This window comes from Sorex fumeus, unplaced genomic scaffold (assembly GCF_029834395.1).
Source record: "Sorex fumeus unplaced genomic scaffold, SorFum_2.1 ptg000072l, whole genome shotgun sequence".
Taxonomy (NCBI): domain Eukaryota; kingdom Metazoa; phylum Chordata; class Mammalia; order Eulipotyphla; family Soricidae; genus Sorex; species Sorex fumeus.
Window position 1 is genome coordinate 52,234,151 of NW_026606129.1, and position 16,629 is coordinate 52,250,779.

Below are 16,629 nucleotides of genomic sequence, written 5' to 3' on the forward strand. Positions count from 1 at the left end.
CAGTAACAATAAAGTCTCACAATGGAGACGTTACTGGGCCAGCTCGAGAAAATCGGTGAGCAATGGGAAGACAGTGACAGTGAGCTTTTGGGATAATTTTTACCAACAATCACACGACTTTCCAAATCTCTTTCTAGGGTTTCATTATCTAAAACTTTATTATTTCCTTCCAGTTTATTTTCAAATACACCCAACAAGATAGTTCTTCTAATGCTGTAAGTCTTCTATCATTTGTGCCCACCACATCTTGTACGGTCTTCACTTCTAAATGCTGAGCATTTTTCTTCCTCTGGTTCACATTCTAAGGTTATTATAATCTCCAGCCTCTGACGCTCAGGGCTTACCCATGGCTCCATGCTCAGGGGTCACTCCTGGTGTGGCTTGGGAGTATTAGCCACGGTGCTGGGGTCAACCCCAGGTTGGTGCATGCCAAGCAAGTGCCTTCCCCTCTGAGCTGTTTCTCCAGCTCAGCCTCCAGCAAAGTTTCTTTTTTTTTTTTTTGGTGGGGTTATAGTTTTGAACCACAACCGCAATGCTCAGGGCTCACTCTTGACTCTGTGTTCAGGGATTACTCCCGCAGAACTCAGGGCACCTCGGAGTGGGAAATTGGACACGGAACCTGGGTCTGCCACAAGCAAGGCAAGTTCCCCTACCTTCTGTACTGTCACTCCAGCCTGTTGCAAATGGGACTATGGCTAGCCCTGCCATGCCCCGGGGTTGTGTAGGGGTGGAGAAGTTGGAGTGTCTGAATATAAATTTGGTTGGAATCTTGTGGCGGGGTGGAGGGGGGCTGACTTTTCACTAGGATAAAGGGTGCCTGTGTTTGGAGCGCTGAGGCTGGGCACGGTGGGTGTGGCAGGTGCCCTGTGCATGGGAAGCTGCGGTACATGCAACCTCCGACCCTCCCCGCCCCAAACCTCCTAGCCTGGCCTCAGGGCCGGCTCCCCTCAGCGGTCTTCACTTCTAAATGCTGAGCATTGTTCTTCCTCTGGTTCACATTCTAAGGTTATTATAATCTCCATCCTTTTAACAATCTGGTTTCCCTTGGTCCTCTTTATCCCACTTCCAATGTGTGTGGGATGAAATCAACCATCAATCTGTTCTGTGTCTGCAGAAGAGTGAGCCTGGGTACTGGAAAACAAACCTGTAACTCATGGGTTTACATTGATAACAGTTCCACTGAACAACATTTCCAATAAATTTCTGAAATATTTTCATGTTTATTTTTTCTGAATTGGATAATTCATACCACTTCCTCTTCAATGTCCATGTTCCCCATGTCTCCTTTTGAATAAAGTGATGAAGGAATGGAAACAGCCTGGACTCTCTCTTCCTATCACCTCATTTTCTATCTGGACCTCACCAATGCTCCCCTCTAAGTGAAATAAAGGTAAAGGTAAAGGTAAAGGCCCTCCCATTGATCGTCGATTTGCTCGAGCAGGCCCAGTAACGTCTCCATTGGAGACTTTGTTGTTACTGTGTCTGGCATATCGAATACTCTCGGTAGCTTGCCGGGCTCTCCGAGAGGGGCGGTGGAATCGAACTCGGGTCGGCCATGTTGGCCGCTTGTAAGGCGAACGCCGTACCCGCTGTGCTATCGCTCCAGTGAATAATCTAATCCTACCAAAGGCCAACCCTTCTGCTACCCTATTACCATTTCAAGATTTTGATTATGCATTTATAACCTTTATGCATATATACACTGCTCCTGTATCAAAAGTACCAGTGTATATCTCTTCCATCTCTAAAAAAACAAAATGCCTTGATGAATTGCTGTGCCGGTTCTTTGTTCCTCTCATAGCAAAACATGTCATTGTTTACACTTCTATTCCTACCAGTTTACCTTCATTACATTCCAATAAAACTTTAAAATGTGCCTATCAAGATGGCAGGATGGGGGATAGGAGGGAACTTGGGAACTCTGGTGGAGGGAACTTAATACTGGTGATAAAATTGGTGCTAGAACATTATATATCTAAAACTCAAATATCAATAACTTTATAAATCATATTTATTCAATAATTTTTAAAATTTTTTTTGTTTTTTGAGCCACACTTGGGGGTGTTCAAAACTTATTCCTGAATCTGCACTTAGGGATCAATCCTGGCTGGCTCATGGAACGATATGTGGTTCTGGAAATCAAACCCAGATCAGCCACTTGCAAAGCAAACACAGGTGAACAGGTAAGGCACTTGCCTTGCAAATGGCTGACCTGGGTTCAATCCTCAGCATCCTATTTGGTTCTCCAAGCACCACAGGAATAATCCTTGCACACTGCTGGCTGTGGTCTCAAACGCAAAATAAATAAAATACATAATTCAAAGGTCAATAAAAAATACATAACAATCCACATAAAATCTAATGTATATTCCTAGAAAATAAGCACATTATAAAAAATATAAATGGATGGGGTATGGTGCCACCAGCAGGTCAATCTGTACCTGTGAGGCAAGTGCATCAGCAGCCTGATGACGCCTTCAGACTTCCAAATACCACAAAATTGCTGCTGTGCCTTTGGCCAGACCCCAAAACTTGGGGCAGAGTTTGCCAAGAAAGTAAACAGCCAAAAGTTAGGTATGTGGGAAACACACCCACAAACACCTACGGCTCAGCTATATAATTGGAGGCATGGCCTCTCTGGTTCCTGATCAAACTGCTTAACGACCATGATCCCAGAGACTCAGAACACAACAGCTTTTGGCAAAAATGTGTCCAGTCCCTGCAGTGGGTTGCAGGTGCTGGGCCACCCCAGGTGGGAATAGGTTCCGTGCCTTGGCCTGTTCCCTCTGGCGACCCGGTGGCTACCATTCTTTAGAGGCCACTGGACAGTCAGGTTTGGGCCCACAGTGACGTAGGGCCTCACGGGATGGGGGTGAAGCCGGCCCTTTTCTCCCCGTCCCAACGAGACCCTGGGTCACCGTCCACGAACAGCCTCTCTGGCTCCTAATCAAGCTGCTTAACGGCCATGATCCCAAAGACTCAGGAACAAATCTCAAAACACAGCAGGTTATGGCAGAAATCCCTCCAGATTTAAATGTTAAAATTTCAGAATTTCAAAATCACACGGCCACTACTGCAGTCACACGACATCATATGTTATTCATAACCAGTATCTTGCCTGCACGGCAGAGCCTGGCAAGCTCCCTGTGACGTATTCGATATGCCAAACACAGTAATAACCAGTAATCGAAAACAAATTTTCTACTGTTGCCTTTTCAGCAGATCTGAGTGTTGGGGTAAAATCCCAAATAATATGGTGGGTCTGGTGTCAAAATACTGAATGTAATCAAAGTAGAGAGAGAGTGATGTGGAAATCATCTGCCTCACAGGTAGGGGGACAGTGTGGGATGGGGCTATACTGGGGTTTTTGGGGGTGGAGAATGGGCACTGGTGAAGGTATGGGTGTTTCATTTTATGACCGAAACTTAAACCCAAAAGCTTTGTAACTGCTCTCACAGTGATCCAATAAAATTATAAAAAATGGGGAAAAAAAGTAAGGTGGAGTTAATGCCTAATTCAATCAGCTAATCAGTGGCTGAATAAATAGCATTACCCCTACACACACACACACACACAAAATATATATATATATGGAACTGGAGTGGTATTACAGTGGGTAGGTGCTTGCCTTGCATACAGTTGAGCCTGATTTGATCCCAAGCATCCCATAGAATCCCATGAGCACCACCAGGAGTGATCCTGAGTGCAGAACCAGGGGTAAGTCCTGAGCACCACTGGGTGTGACACCCAAATTAAATAAATATATACACATACACACACACATATTTATATACTACATATATATGTTGTATATATCACTGTATCACTATCACCCCATTGTTCATCGATTTACTCTAGTGGGCACCAGTAATGTCTCCATTCGTCCCAGGCCTGAGATTTTAGCAGCCTCTCCTTACTTGTCTTTCCCAACGATTGGAGGTGCTTTCAGGGTCAGGGTAATGGGACCAGTTATTGTTACTGTTTTTGGCATATTGAATACACCACGGGGAGTTTGCCAGGCTCAACACATCTTTTTGGTCATTCCAATAATTCCCTAATAATGTATATGTACCTAATAACTGAACTTCAAAATACATAAAACAGAATCCCTAGTTCCTACCACTAGAATCAAACACTGCCACCAGCAGACCCAAGCAATCATTTATCTGTACTATATTCTTTTTTTTTTTTTTCCAATTTCTTTCATAAATAAATATAACTTATAGTTTGTAATCTGGTTTATTTTACATCACTTGATCACTTGACTTCCTGTTAATCATCGATTTGCTCGAGTGGGCAACTGTAACGTCTCCATTTGTCCCTGTCGAGGGTTAGTGTAGCCCAGTGATGTCTGTTCACTCTAAGAACACGAAGAGCCTCAAATCGATCATTCATGATCTTGATGAAGAAGTCTGACCATCTGGTAGGTGGGCAGCCACGCGGTCTTTTGACATCCCGTGGAATCTAGTCGGTAACAGCTCTAGTCCAGCGGTCATCTTTAAATCTCATTACGTGACCAGCCCATCTGATTTTTGATGCCTTGGCAAACAAAACAGTGTCCCTGATTCTTGATCATCGAAGGAGGTCGGAACTCCGGATTCTTTCTCTCATTTGAGTGAAACGTGATATTCCAAGCATAGCTCTTTCAATTCCTCTTTGGGAGACCCCGATAGCGTTCTCATCCTGTTTGCATAGGGCCCAGGTCTCTGAGGCGTATGTTAATACAGGAAGAACAGTGGAATCAAAGAGATGTGCCCAGAGCCGGAGGACCTTCGTCCTCTTAGCTATTTCTTCCATGCTCTTGAAGGCATTCCAACCCGCTCTTTTCCTCCTATGCAGCTCGGGTGCCAGGTCATTTGTCATGTTGACTTCTTGACCTAGGTACACATAGCTATTGCATTTGGAGATGGTCGTTCCATTGAGAGCGAATGGGGCGTCAGGAACGAGGCTGTTTCTCATAAACATTGTCTTTGTAAGATTCAGCTGTAGTCCGACCTTTCCACACTCACGGTCGAAGTCAGCCAGCATTTGTGCCGCTTGGCTAATGTTTGGTGTTATTAAAACAATGTCATCAGCAAAGCGGAGGTGGTGTAGTTGCCAACCATCTATCTTCACTCCCATTCCTTCCCATTCCAGTCATCGCATGATGTTCTTGAGGGTGGCACTGAAGAGTTTCGGTGAAATGGTATCACCCTGCCAAACCCCTCTCTTGACATCAATGATTACTTCCTTGTAGAATGGTGAGATCCTGGTAATGAATCCGTAATACAGCTCACGGAGGATCTTGATGTATTGAACTTGAATGCCCTGATTGGCCAGGGCTTCAATGACCGCTTCCGTCTCAACAGAATTTTACATAGGAAAAATAACACATTGAGGATTTTTTTCTCAATTAATAATAGTATGGAACGAACAGGGTGAGAGACTATCTGAGTTCATCATGTCGACCAAGACCATTCATGGTAACTCACAGTTCCAGAAGGCAGAATCTAAACGATGGACATGGGAGTCTCCCAGTGGACGATTCCACAACGAAATAGACCACATCATATTCAATCGACGGTTTTGCCTGACCGATGTCACTGTTGTCCCAAAATTTCGAACAGGATCGGACCACCGTCTCCTTCGTGCAAAATTCTACTTCACAGAGCGGGGAGAAAGGGCTGCAAAGTTCAAAAAGAGAACTCCCAGAATGACCACCAACTGGGAACTCTTTGGTACTATTGCGGCAACATGGGACGATGCCATTGTTGACAACATTGACGAGGAATACGATCGACTGGTTCAGCACCTCCATGAATGTGCGAGGAACGCCAAGAGAGAGATAGCCACAAAAAATCGCCTATCTTTGAAAACTCTTGAGTTAATTCACCCGCATGGTTTGGCGCATGCCTCAGGCAACCGCAAGCTAACGTCCGACCAAGCTCGCAAAGCAATGCAGAGATGCGATCAAGGAAGACCCCAAAGAGAGAAGAGCAGAAGTACTGGTAGATGCGGCAGAAGCCGGGAAAAGTATTCGTAACGCCCGCCTGTCCTTCGCCAACTACAAGACCAAGATGACTGCCCTCCGACATCCTAATGGATCCATCACATCCTCCAGAACGGCAATGGAGAAGATTATCCATGACTTCTACTCAAATCTCTTCGATAGCCATGTCCACTTGCCGACATACCAAATTCCACAGGATGGATATGTCTTTCCCAACGTTCTCCCTTCCGAAATCCAACACACCATTTCGTCGGTAAAGAAACAAACAGCACCCGGCCCAGACAAGGTCAGATCTGAACACCTGAAGAACCTGCCGTCAGTACTCATCAATACACTGGCTCGGCTCTTCACTCGCTACCTGTCTGAATGCAAAGTTCCGTCCCAATGGAAAAACAGCAGGACCGTACTACTGTTCAAGAAGGGAGACATCCATGACATTGGCAACTATCGCCCGATCTGCCTATTGTCTGTCATCTACAAGTTGTTCACTCGAGTCATCCTAAATAGGATTGGCAGAACACTAGATGAAGGACAACCATGCGAGCAAGCCGGGTTCTGCAAAAGATTCAGCACCATCGACCATATCCACATGATAACCAAGCTCATTGAGGTTTCTCGGGAGTTCAAGATGCCGCTCTGTTTAACGTTCATTGATTTAAAGAAAGCCTTTGATTCTGTTGAGACAGAAGTGGTCATTGAAGCCCTAGCCAATCAGGGCATTCAAGCCCAATACATCAGGATCCTCCGTGAGCTGTATTGCGGATTCACTACCAGGTTCTCACCATTCTATAAAGAAGTGATCGTTGATGTCAAGAGAGGGGTGCGGCAGGGTGATACCATTTCACCGAAACTCTTCAGTGCCACCCTCGAGAACATCATGCGACGACTGGAATGGGAAGGAATGGGAGTGAAGATAGATGGTCGGCAACTACACCACCTCCGCTTTGCTGATGACATTGTTTTAATAACACCAAACATCAGCCAAGCGGCACAAATGCTGGCCGACTTTGACCGTGAGTGTGGAAAGGTAGGACTACAGCTGAATCTTACGAAGACAATGTTTATGAGAAACAGCCTCATTCCTGACGCCCCATTCGCTCTCAACAGAACGACCATCTCCGAATGCAACAGCTATGTGTACCTAGGTCAAGAGGTCAACATGACAAATGACCTGGCACCTGAACTGCGCAGGAGGAAGAGAGCGGCTTGGAACGCTTTCAAGGACGTCGAAGAAATAGCTAAGAGGACGAAGAACCTCTGGCTCCGGGCACATCTCTTTGATTCCACTGTTCTTCCTGCATTAACATATGCCTCAGAGACCTGGGCCCTACGCAAACAAGATGAGAACGCTATTCAGGTCTCCCAAAGAAGAATAGAAAGAGCTATGCTTGGAATATCACGTTTCACTCAAATGAGAGAAAGAATCTGGAGTTCTGACATCCATTGACAATCAAGAATCAGGGACGCTGTCTCATTTGCCAAGGTGTCGAAAATCAGATAGGCTGGTCACGTAATGAGATTTAAAGATGACCGCTGGACTAGAGCTGTTACTGACTGGATTCCATGGGATGTCAAAAGACCGCGTGGCCACCCACTACCAGATGGTCAGACTTCTTCGTCAAGATCATGAACGATCGGTTTGAGGCCCTTCATGTTCCCGGAGCGAACAGATGCCATTGGGCTACACTAGCACGCGACGGGGACAAATGGAGACGTTACTTGCGCCCGCTCGAGCAAATCGACGACTAACGGGAAGTAAGTGATTAAGTGAAGTGAATAATAGTATTAATAGCAATTCATTCTATTAGCAAAGGCATATTACCAGAGGCCTTTGTGAATTGGAAGGTCTTGGGTTATTTCCAGGTTTGAGTGAATACAACTGAACCTGCTGTACACATTGCACAATTTCTTAGGTGAAACTAAAATGTAGACTTTATTTTGGTTTAGAAACCAAAGGTGTGAGGTTGAAGAGTCAGTACAATAGACTGGAGCACGTGTTTCACATGGAGGCCAAGCTTTGATTCCCAGTGCCTCAGATTCCCCTGAGCATTTTGAGGAGTGACCCAAGAGCTGGAAGTAGCCTTTGAGCACTGTCAGGTGCAATTCAGAGACAACTCTGTCACTGTCACTGTCGTCCCATTGTTCATCGATTTGCTCGAATGGGACAAGTAACATTGTGAGATTTGTTACTGTGTTTGGCATATTGAATACATCACAGGTAGCTTGCCAGGCTTTGCCGTGTGGGCCAGATACTCTCAGTAGCTTGCCAGGATCTCCAAGAGGGGCGGAGGAATCCAACTCAGATTGGCCATGTTGGCTGTATGCAAGGCAAATGCCCTACCTGCTGTGCTATCACTCCAGCCCTATTCAGAGATAAAACAAAGTAAAAGTAAAAAATTTGAGACCAATTCCCAACTAAATCTCCCAGGAGATGCACACCGAACAGCTAAAATTATGGAATTACTGGTCCACAAAACTTTGGGGCACCCTCAGGAGGTGGGCAGCTGAATACCCGTCTAGCCCAAGTTCCAGCAGCTGCACCCACACCTCTCTATTCCACAAACATTCTTTGCAGAAACGCCAATCTGCAATTCAGGTACCCAATGTCCAGGCTGAGAAGTCTGGTGTTTTTTCAGAGTCAGGGTGGGAAGCCTCCCCTCAACCCCCCAAACTTTCAAAAACCTCTGCAGTCATGCCCCCCCCACACACACACAGCCACCATCATGCCAACTCATTGGACCAAAGCCTAGATTTTGAAGTCTCTGGACCCCATGGCTGCTTAACAAATTTTTTTTCTTTTTAATTTTATTGAATCACTGTGAGATACAATTACAAAGCTTTCATGTTTAAGATTCAGCCATATAGTTATCAAACACCCATCCTCCACCTGTGCACATTTTCCACCACCAATGCCCCAGTATTCCCCCCTCCCCCTGCCTCCCAGTCCTAACCCTGCCTTTATGGCATACAGTTTCCCCAATATTCTCTCTCTACTTTTGGGCATTATGTTTTACCCTAATTTTCCCACCACCATTCAAGCCTGCCTGCCAGGGGCAGACACTAGATAACTTATTTTCCATTGCTCATTTTGAATATCATGAGTTTGCAGGTCCACAAAGCAACTGCACACTTCTGGGATCCTAGGTTGTAGATGGTTGGGTTCCAGAAACATCTCTGTAGGGCACCAATACATTTTGGGATTCAATTGAGAGTCTCTGGACCAGGGCTGTTGGTGCGCCAAGATGACATCAGCGGAAGCTTGTGAGTGTGACAGCCAGGCCTCAGAGCAGGCGGAGAGCTGGAGTGGGACGGCCAGTGCCTCTGAGATTTAGTCTTGGTACCCGCATACCTGGGCCTTGCTTGTGGCAGCTCTTGAACACCAGGATACCACCTGAAGTAGGCGGGGAGACCACATCTGCTTCATCTGGAATGCCTCGGAGAAATTGGCTGGGTATGAAGCCCAGAGGGATCCCCGGTGATGTCCGGGACTCATTGTTGTGTCCGCTTAACAAATTCTTTTTTTTCCCTCTTTGGGTCACACCCGGCGATTGCTCCTGGCTCTGCACTCAGGAGTTACTCCTGGAGGTGCTCAGGGGACCATATGGAATGCTGGGAATTGAACCTGGGTTGGCCACTTGCAAGGCAAATGCCCTACCCGCTATGCTATCGCTCCAGCCGCCCCCCGCCCCTCCCTTAACAAATTCTTAACCAAGGACTTAATCTTGCAAGGATTACAAGGATTGCAAGGATTACCCTGCAATCAGATATAACAATTTTAAAATAGGTGAATTTTCTGTACTGGTGATGCACAGGAGTTACTCCTGGCTCATGCACTCAGGAATTACTCCTAGCAGTGCTCGGGGGACCATATGGGGTGCTGGGAATCGAACCCAGGTCAGCCGCGTGCAAGGCAAACACCCTACCCACTGTGCTATCGCTCCAGTCCCTGTACCTTTGATTTTTAGTATTGCAGCTCTGCTATCTGTCACTGTCACTGTCACTGTCCTCCCATTGTTCATCAATTTGCTCGAGCGGGCCCAGTAACGTCTCCATTGTGACACTTGTTACTGTGTTTGGCATATTGAATACATCACGGGTAGCTTGCCAGGCTTTGCTGTGCGGGCCAGATACTCTCATTAGCTTGCCCGGCTCTCTGAGAGGGGTGGAGGAATCGAACTCAGGTCGGCCATGTTGGCTGCATGCAAGGCAAACGCCCTACCCACTGTGCTATCGCTCCAACCCTTTGCTTTCTAATCAATTTTATTTCTAGAATTGTATCAACAGTAATGGCTTTTTTCTACATGAAATAAATATTTAAAGTTTTTAAAAATCAAGAGTGAGAACTTCTTCAGAATTAAGATTAATAAAAAATTAAGAGTGAGAACTTCTTCAGAATTCATCAAGCCCATGTTCTCCTTTGGATCTTGCTTGCTTGTCTCTGTGTTTCTTTGCTGTCCATGTTCTCTCTTGAGCACATTTCCCTTCTTTCCTTGCTCCCGCATCTTTCTAAACAAATTGAGTAACCTAGATGAAAGCATCAAATCCTCAGAAACACAAAATCTACCAACACTAAACCACAAAGAGAAAATTTGACTACTGAGCACTACCGGGGATCACTCTAGAGCACAGAGGGATAGTCCCTGAGAACCACCAGGTGTGATTCAAAAACAAGCAAACAAACAGGGAGGAAAAGAAAAGAAAATCTGAGTAGACTCATAACAAGAAAATTAAATCAGTAATGGAAACTTACCAGGAAAGAAAAGCATACGGTCCTGATGGTTTCATTGTTAATTCAAGAACCAATATATGAATTCTTCTAAATTCTTCTCAAAATTGAAAAGGAAGGAATAATTCCTAACTTGTTTTAAAAGTCTATTATTATACCATACCAAAATCAGATAAAAACTCCAAACAAAAGGGGTATGGTGCCGCCAGCAGGTCAATCTGTACCTGTGAGGCAAGTGCATCAGCAGCCTGATGGCGCCTTCAGACTTCCAGATACCCCAAAATTGCTGCTGTGCCTTTGGCCAGACCCCAAAAACTTGGGGCAAAGTTTACCAAGAAAGTAAAGGGCCAAAAGTTAGGTATGTGAGAGACACACTCACAAACCACCTCCGGCTCAGCTATATAATTGGAGGCATGGCCTCTCTGGTTCCTGATCAAACTGCTTAATGGACATGATCTCAAAGACTCAGAAACAAATCTCAAAACCTAACAGCTTTTGGCAGAAATGCGTCTGGTCCCACAATAGGTTACTGGCTCCGGGCCACCCCAGGTGGGAATAGGTTTCGTGCCTTGGCCTGTTCCCCCTGGCAGCCTGGTGACCGCCATCCTCCAGAGGCCACAGGACAATCAGGTTTGGGCCCGCAGTGATGAGACACGTGGGGCCTCACGTGATGGGGGTGGAGCCGGCCCTTTCCTCCCCACCCAACAAGACCCCAAGTCGCCGCCCACAAATGACCTCTCTGGCTCCTGATCAAGCTGCTTAATGGCCATGATCCCAGAGACTCAGACAAATCTTGAAACCCAGTGGCTTTTGGCAGAAATGCATCCAGACCCGCAGTAGGTTACTATCTCTGGGTCGCCCCAGGGGTGAAAGGGTGCTGTCCCTCTGCCTGCTCCCCCTAGGCAGCTCAGTGGCTGCGATCTGCCAGAGGCCATTGGACAGTCAGGTTTGGACCCTCAGTAAGGAGACACATGGGGCCTCACGGGATGGGGGTGGAGCCGGCCCTTTCCTCCCCATCCCAATGAGACCTCAAGTCACCTCTCATGAGCGGCCTTTCTGGTTCCTGATCAAGCTACTTAACGGCCATGATCCCAGAGACTCAGGAACAAATCTCGGAACCCAGCAGGTTTTGGCAGATATTCCTCCAGATTTAATTATTAAAACTTTGGAATTCCAAAATCACGCAGCCACTACTGCAGCCACGGAACACTATATGTTATTCATAACCAGCAATAGAAAACAAAGTGTCAAGTGTTGCCTTTTCAGCAGATCTAAGTGTTGGGATAAAATCCCAAATAATATGGTGGTCTGGTGTCAAAATATTGAATGTAATCAAAGTAGAGAGAGAGCAATGTGGAAATCAACTGCCCCACAGGTAGGGGGAGGTTGTGGGATGGGAGTGGTGGAGAATGGGCACTGGTGAAGGTACAGGTGTTTCATTGTATGACCGAGACTTAAACCTGAAAGCTTTGTAACTGCTCTCACGGTGATTCAATAAATAAAATTATAAAAAAAAAATTTAAAAAAAAAACAAACGGAAATGTGTATCACTATCCCTGATAAATATTGATGCAAAATTCTCACAAAATAATAGCAAACAGAATTCAACTGCACCTTACACAAATTATGCAGCATTACGAATATCCCTAAATGAAAAGTTAATTCAACACATGAAAATCACCTCGACTGCTTTACCCATCTTGAGTACCTTATCCACTGTACTCTCTCTGCAGCTCCTTTAAATAGAAAATTCTGAAGATTTTTTTCTTTTTGGGTCACTCCCGGCGATGCACAAGGATTACTCCTGGTTCATGCACTCCGGAATTACTCCTGGCGGTGCTCAGGGGACATATGGGATGCTGGGACTCGAACCCGGGTCAGCCGTTTGCAAGGCAAACACCCTACCCACTGTTTTATTGCTCCAGCCCCAAATTCTGAAGATTTTGTATACACACCAAATCCTATTACAACTAATACATTCAGCAAGGTAGCAAGATACAAAGTCAACACATAAAAATTACATTAAAAGTCATTTTAATGGGACTAGAGCAATAGTACAGCAGGTAGAGTGCTGCCTTGCATGCAGTCCATCCAGATTCTATCCCCAGCACTCCATATGGTCCCTCAAGCCCCACCAAGACTTTGAGTGAAGCCCTGAGCATTGCTGGGTGTGAACCCCCAAAAAACAGAAAAAAGGAAAGTTATGGTTCTCAAAGTCTCTGATTTCAAAACATGTTACTAATCTATGATAATCAAAAGTGTGAGACTGATATAAAGATCATATATATATATATATATATCAGCATAAAGATCCATATTGATCAACAGACTAGAGTTGACAGGTCTTAAATGCTCACATACAGTCAAATGATCTTCAGCAACAGTCCCAAGATCTTTCAATAGGAAGAAGATAGTCTCCTTCAACTCCTGGTGCTGGGAAAGCTGGTTATCTAAATACGAAAGAGCCATAGATGAACTCTTACATCACTAAAAAAGAGACTCAAAATGAGTCAAGTCCTAAACTTAAGACCTAAAGCAGGGGCTGGAGCAATAGCACAGCGGGTAGGACGTTTGCCTTGCACGCGGCCGACCTGAGTTCAATTCCCAGCATCTCATATGGTCCCCCGAGCGCCGCCAGGAGTAATTCCTAAGTGCAGAGCCAGGAATAACCCCTGTGCATTGCCGGGTGTGACCCAAAAAGAAAAAAAAAAAGACCTAAAGCCGAGGACCAGAAGATACTTAGGGAACATGCCTGGCAGGTGCCCCACTCAGCTTTGATTCCTGGTACCACATGGCCCCTGAGCAATGCCAGGTTGCAGCACTGGAGACACATGAGCACTGCACCAGGCTGACCCAGGTATCCCCAGCACTGCAGCACCTGAGCAGACTTGCCTCCTTGGGCCCTTCCACTGAACCAAAGGCTGGATTGGCTAGGAATGGTTCCCGGGGCTCCGGTCCTCCTGACCACCCTTGGGAGGACCATAAAAAGGATCCAAAATTATAGAACGCTCAGAAAAAAATAATCCAATTTATGATATTTGATTTTGTAATGATTTTTTTAAATTTTATTTTTAACTGAATCACTGAATTACCATGAATTACAAAGTTATTCATGATTGAGTTTCAGGTGTATGATTTCATTTTTTGATGCCAAAAGCACAGGCATCAAATGTAATGTAATTTAATTACAGAATGTAATTGGTATAATCAAATGTAATTACATCACATGTAATTTGGATGATATAAAAATTTGAAACTGATGTGCATCAAAGGACAAAAATAACAGTGAAAAGAGGCTCAACATCAATAGTCATTAGGAAAATGCAAATCAAAATTACAATGAGTTACACTTCACACCAATAAGATAGCTACCCATTAAAAAAAAATGTAAAGCCCCCAGTTTGGTTCAGTGGCTAAAGGTGCCAGGCTTGCATGAGGCCATGAATTCAATTCTGGTGCCACCCTTATGCTGAGTATGGTCCTGGCAATTTTTTTGTTTTTGTTTTTGTTTTTAATTTTTAATAGTGAGACATCATGAGGCACAGTTACAGACTTACTCATTTTTGTGCTTGGGTTTCAATTATACAATGATCAAGTACCCATCCCTCCACCAGTGCCCATTTTCTACCACCACGAATCCCAGTATCCCTCCCACCTCTCCATCCCCCCATCCCACCCTGCCTCTGTGGCAGGGCATTCCCTTTTGTTCTCTCTCTCTTATTGGGTGTTGTGGTTTGCAAAAGAGGCATTGGGTGGCAATCATGTTCGGTCTATAGTCTACTTTCAGCATGCATCTCCCATCCTGGGAGGATCCTCCCAACACCCTTTATTTGGTGCTCCCTTCTCTCTCTGAGCTGCCTTTTCCCTAGCATGTGCGGCTGGCCTCCAAGCCATGGAGTAAACCTCCTGGTACTTATCTCGGCTATTCTTGGGTGTTAGTCTCCTATTTTGTTACTTTATGTTCCCCAGATGAATGCAATCTTTCTATGTCTATCCCTTTCTTTCTGATACTTTCCATGTAGTACCACTTGTATGTAAATTTTGTGACTTCATCTTTTCTAACAGCTACATAGTACTCCATTGTGTAAATGTACCAAAGTTTCTTTAACCAGTCATCTGTTCTCGGGCACTCAGGTTTTTTGGTCCTGGCAATTTTTGCTGTCTGGCCCGCTACTGAAGAAGCACCATATGTATGAGCACAGCAACTAAAGTGTGTAACTCCCAGCAAGCACAGCAAATAAATATGCACAGGCACTACAGCCAGTAGAGCAAGCCCCAGTGAGTACATATGTAAACACCAGACTCAACTTTAACAAGCACTACGGCTAAAATGTTTGCAAGCACCACAAATGAATGAGTGCAATCCATTTATTTGGGCTGCTTTCGTTTATTGTCAACACCGCAATTAAAGATTCCCCCAGTGAGCACCATATCCAAGTATGAATGAACCACAACCGCATGCACAAGAACCAAAACCAAGCGTGTGCAAACCCCAGTCATCACTACAGCAGCAGCAATAAAGGGAAAGGAAGGGAAGGAAATAAAACATGAACAAGTGTTGGAGACCTTCTGCTTGCTGCTCCACCATCCTAGACGATGCTCCCCTCCAGCTGATATCACTGGGTATATTCTGGAATAGGAGACAGAGGCCCTCCCTACTGGTGGGTCCCACCAGCCACCACACCTAACCTGTGTTATATGAAGGTCCCACACCACAGCACCTGAAGCGCAGTCATGTAGACAATTTTACTCAACAAATACATGCTGATCACAGTTATTCTTTTTGTCATTCTGTGAGGATGAGGAAGAAGACAGAGCGTAATCTCCAGCTTAATCTCTCAGTATCTTATAGGGGGACGGGGAGTAACTACAAGGACCCTCAGCACAACAAGAACACTAGGAAACCAAAGATGACACAGTGGTTTGTGCAATCCATCTATACTGCTTTTCTTGGTATATTCCCAAAAGACTAAAAGGCAAAGTCTCAAAGAGATCCTGAGATACCCATACTTAGAGTAGCATTATTCATAATAGCACCAAGCTACACAAATCCATTGGATAGATTAATAGCCAAAATCTGGTATTTACATACAAGTTGAACTATTATGGAGAGTAGAAATGAAGGCTTGTATAATAAGAAATCACAAAAGGGTAGGGGGCAGAGTGATAGTATAGTGGGTAGGGTGCTTGCCTTGCACATAGCTCCCCCCGCCCAGGTTCAATCCCTGGCATCCCTTATAGGCCCATGATCCCCACCAGGAGTGAGTCCTAAGTGCAGAGCTAGAATTAAACCCTGAGTTTTTCTGGGTGTGGTCCAAAAACAAAAACATAAAGCACCTTCCACTTTCTGGGGAGCCAGAGCGATAATAGAGTGGGTAGGGTATTTGCCTTATATGCAGCTGACCTGGGTTCAATTCCTGGCATCCCTTATGGCTCCCTGAGCATTGCCAGGAGTAATTTCTGAATGCAGAGCCAGGAGTAATCCCTGAGCATGGCTGGGTGTGACCAAAAAAAATATCACAAAAGAGAAAATACAAAAGGGAAAATATGATTCCACACATATGAAGTATTTAGAATAAAAGAAATTCATAGAGAAAGTAAAATGTTGATTGACAAGTGGCTGGGAGGAGAGAATTGCTAATTATTCTTTAAGAATCAATGTTTCAAAAGCAGCCAGTGCTGGTGGATGTGGTGAGAAAGGGACCCTCCTTCACTGCTAGTGGGAATGCCGACTGGTTGAGCCCTTTTGGAAAACAGTATGGACGATTCTCAAAAAATTAGAAATCGAGCTCCCATTTGACCCAGCAATACCACTCCTGGGAATATATCCCAGAGAGGCAAAAAAGTATAGTCGAAGTGACATCTGCAATTGTTTTTTCATTGCAGCACTCTTTACAATAGCCAGAATCTGGAA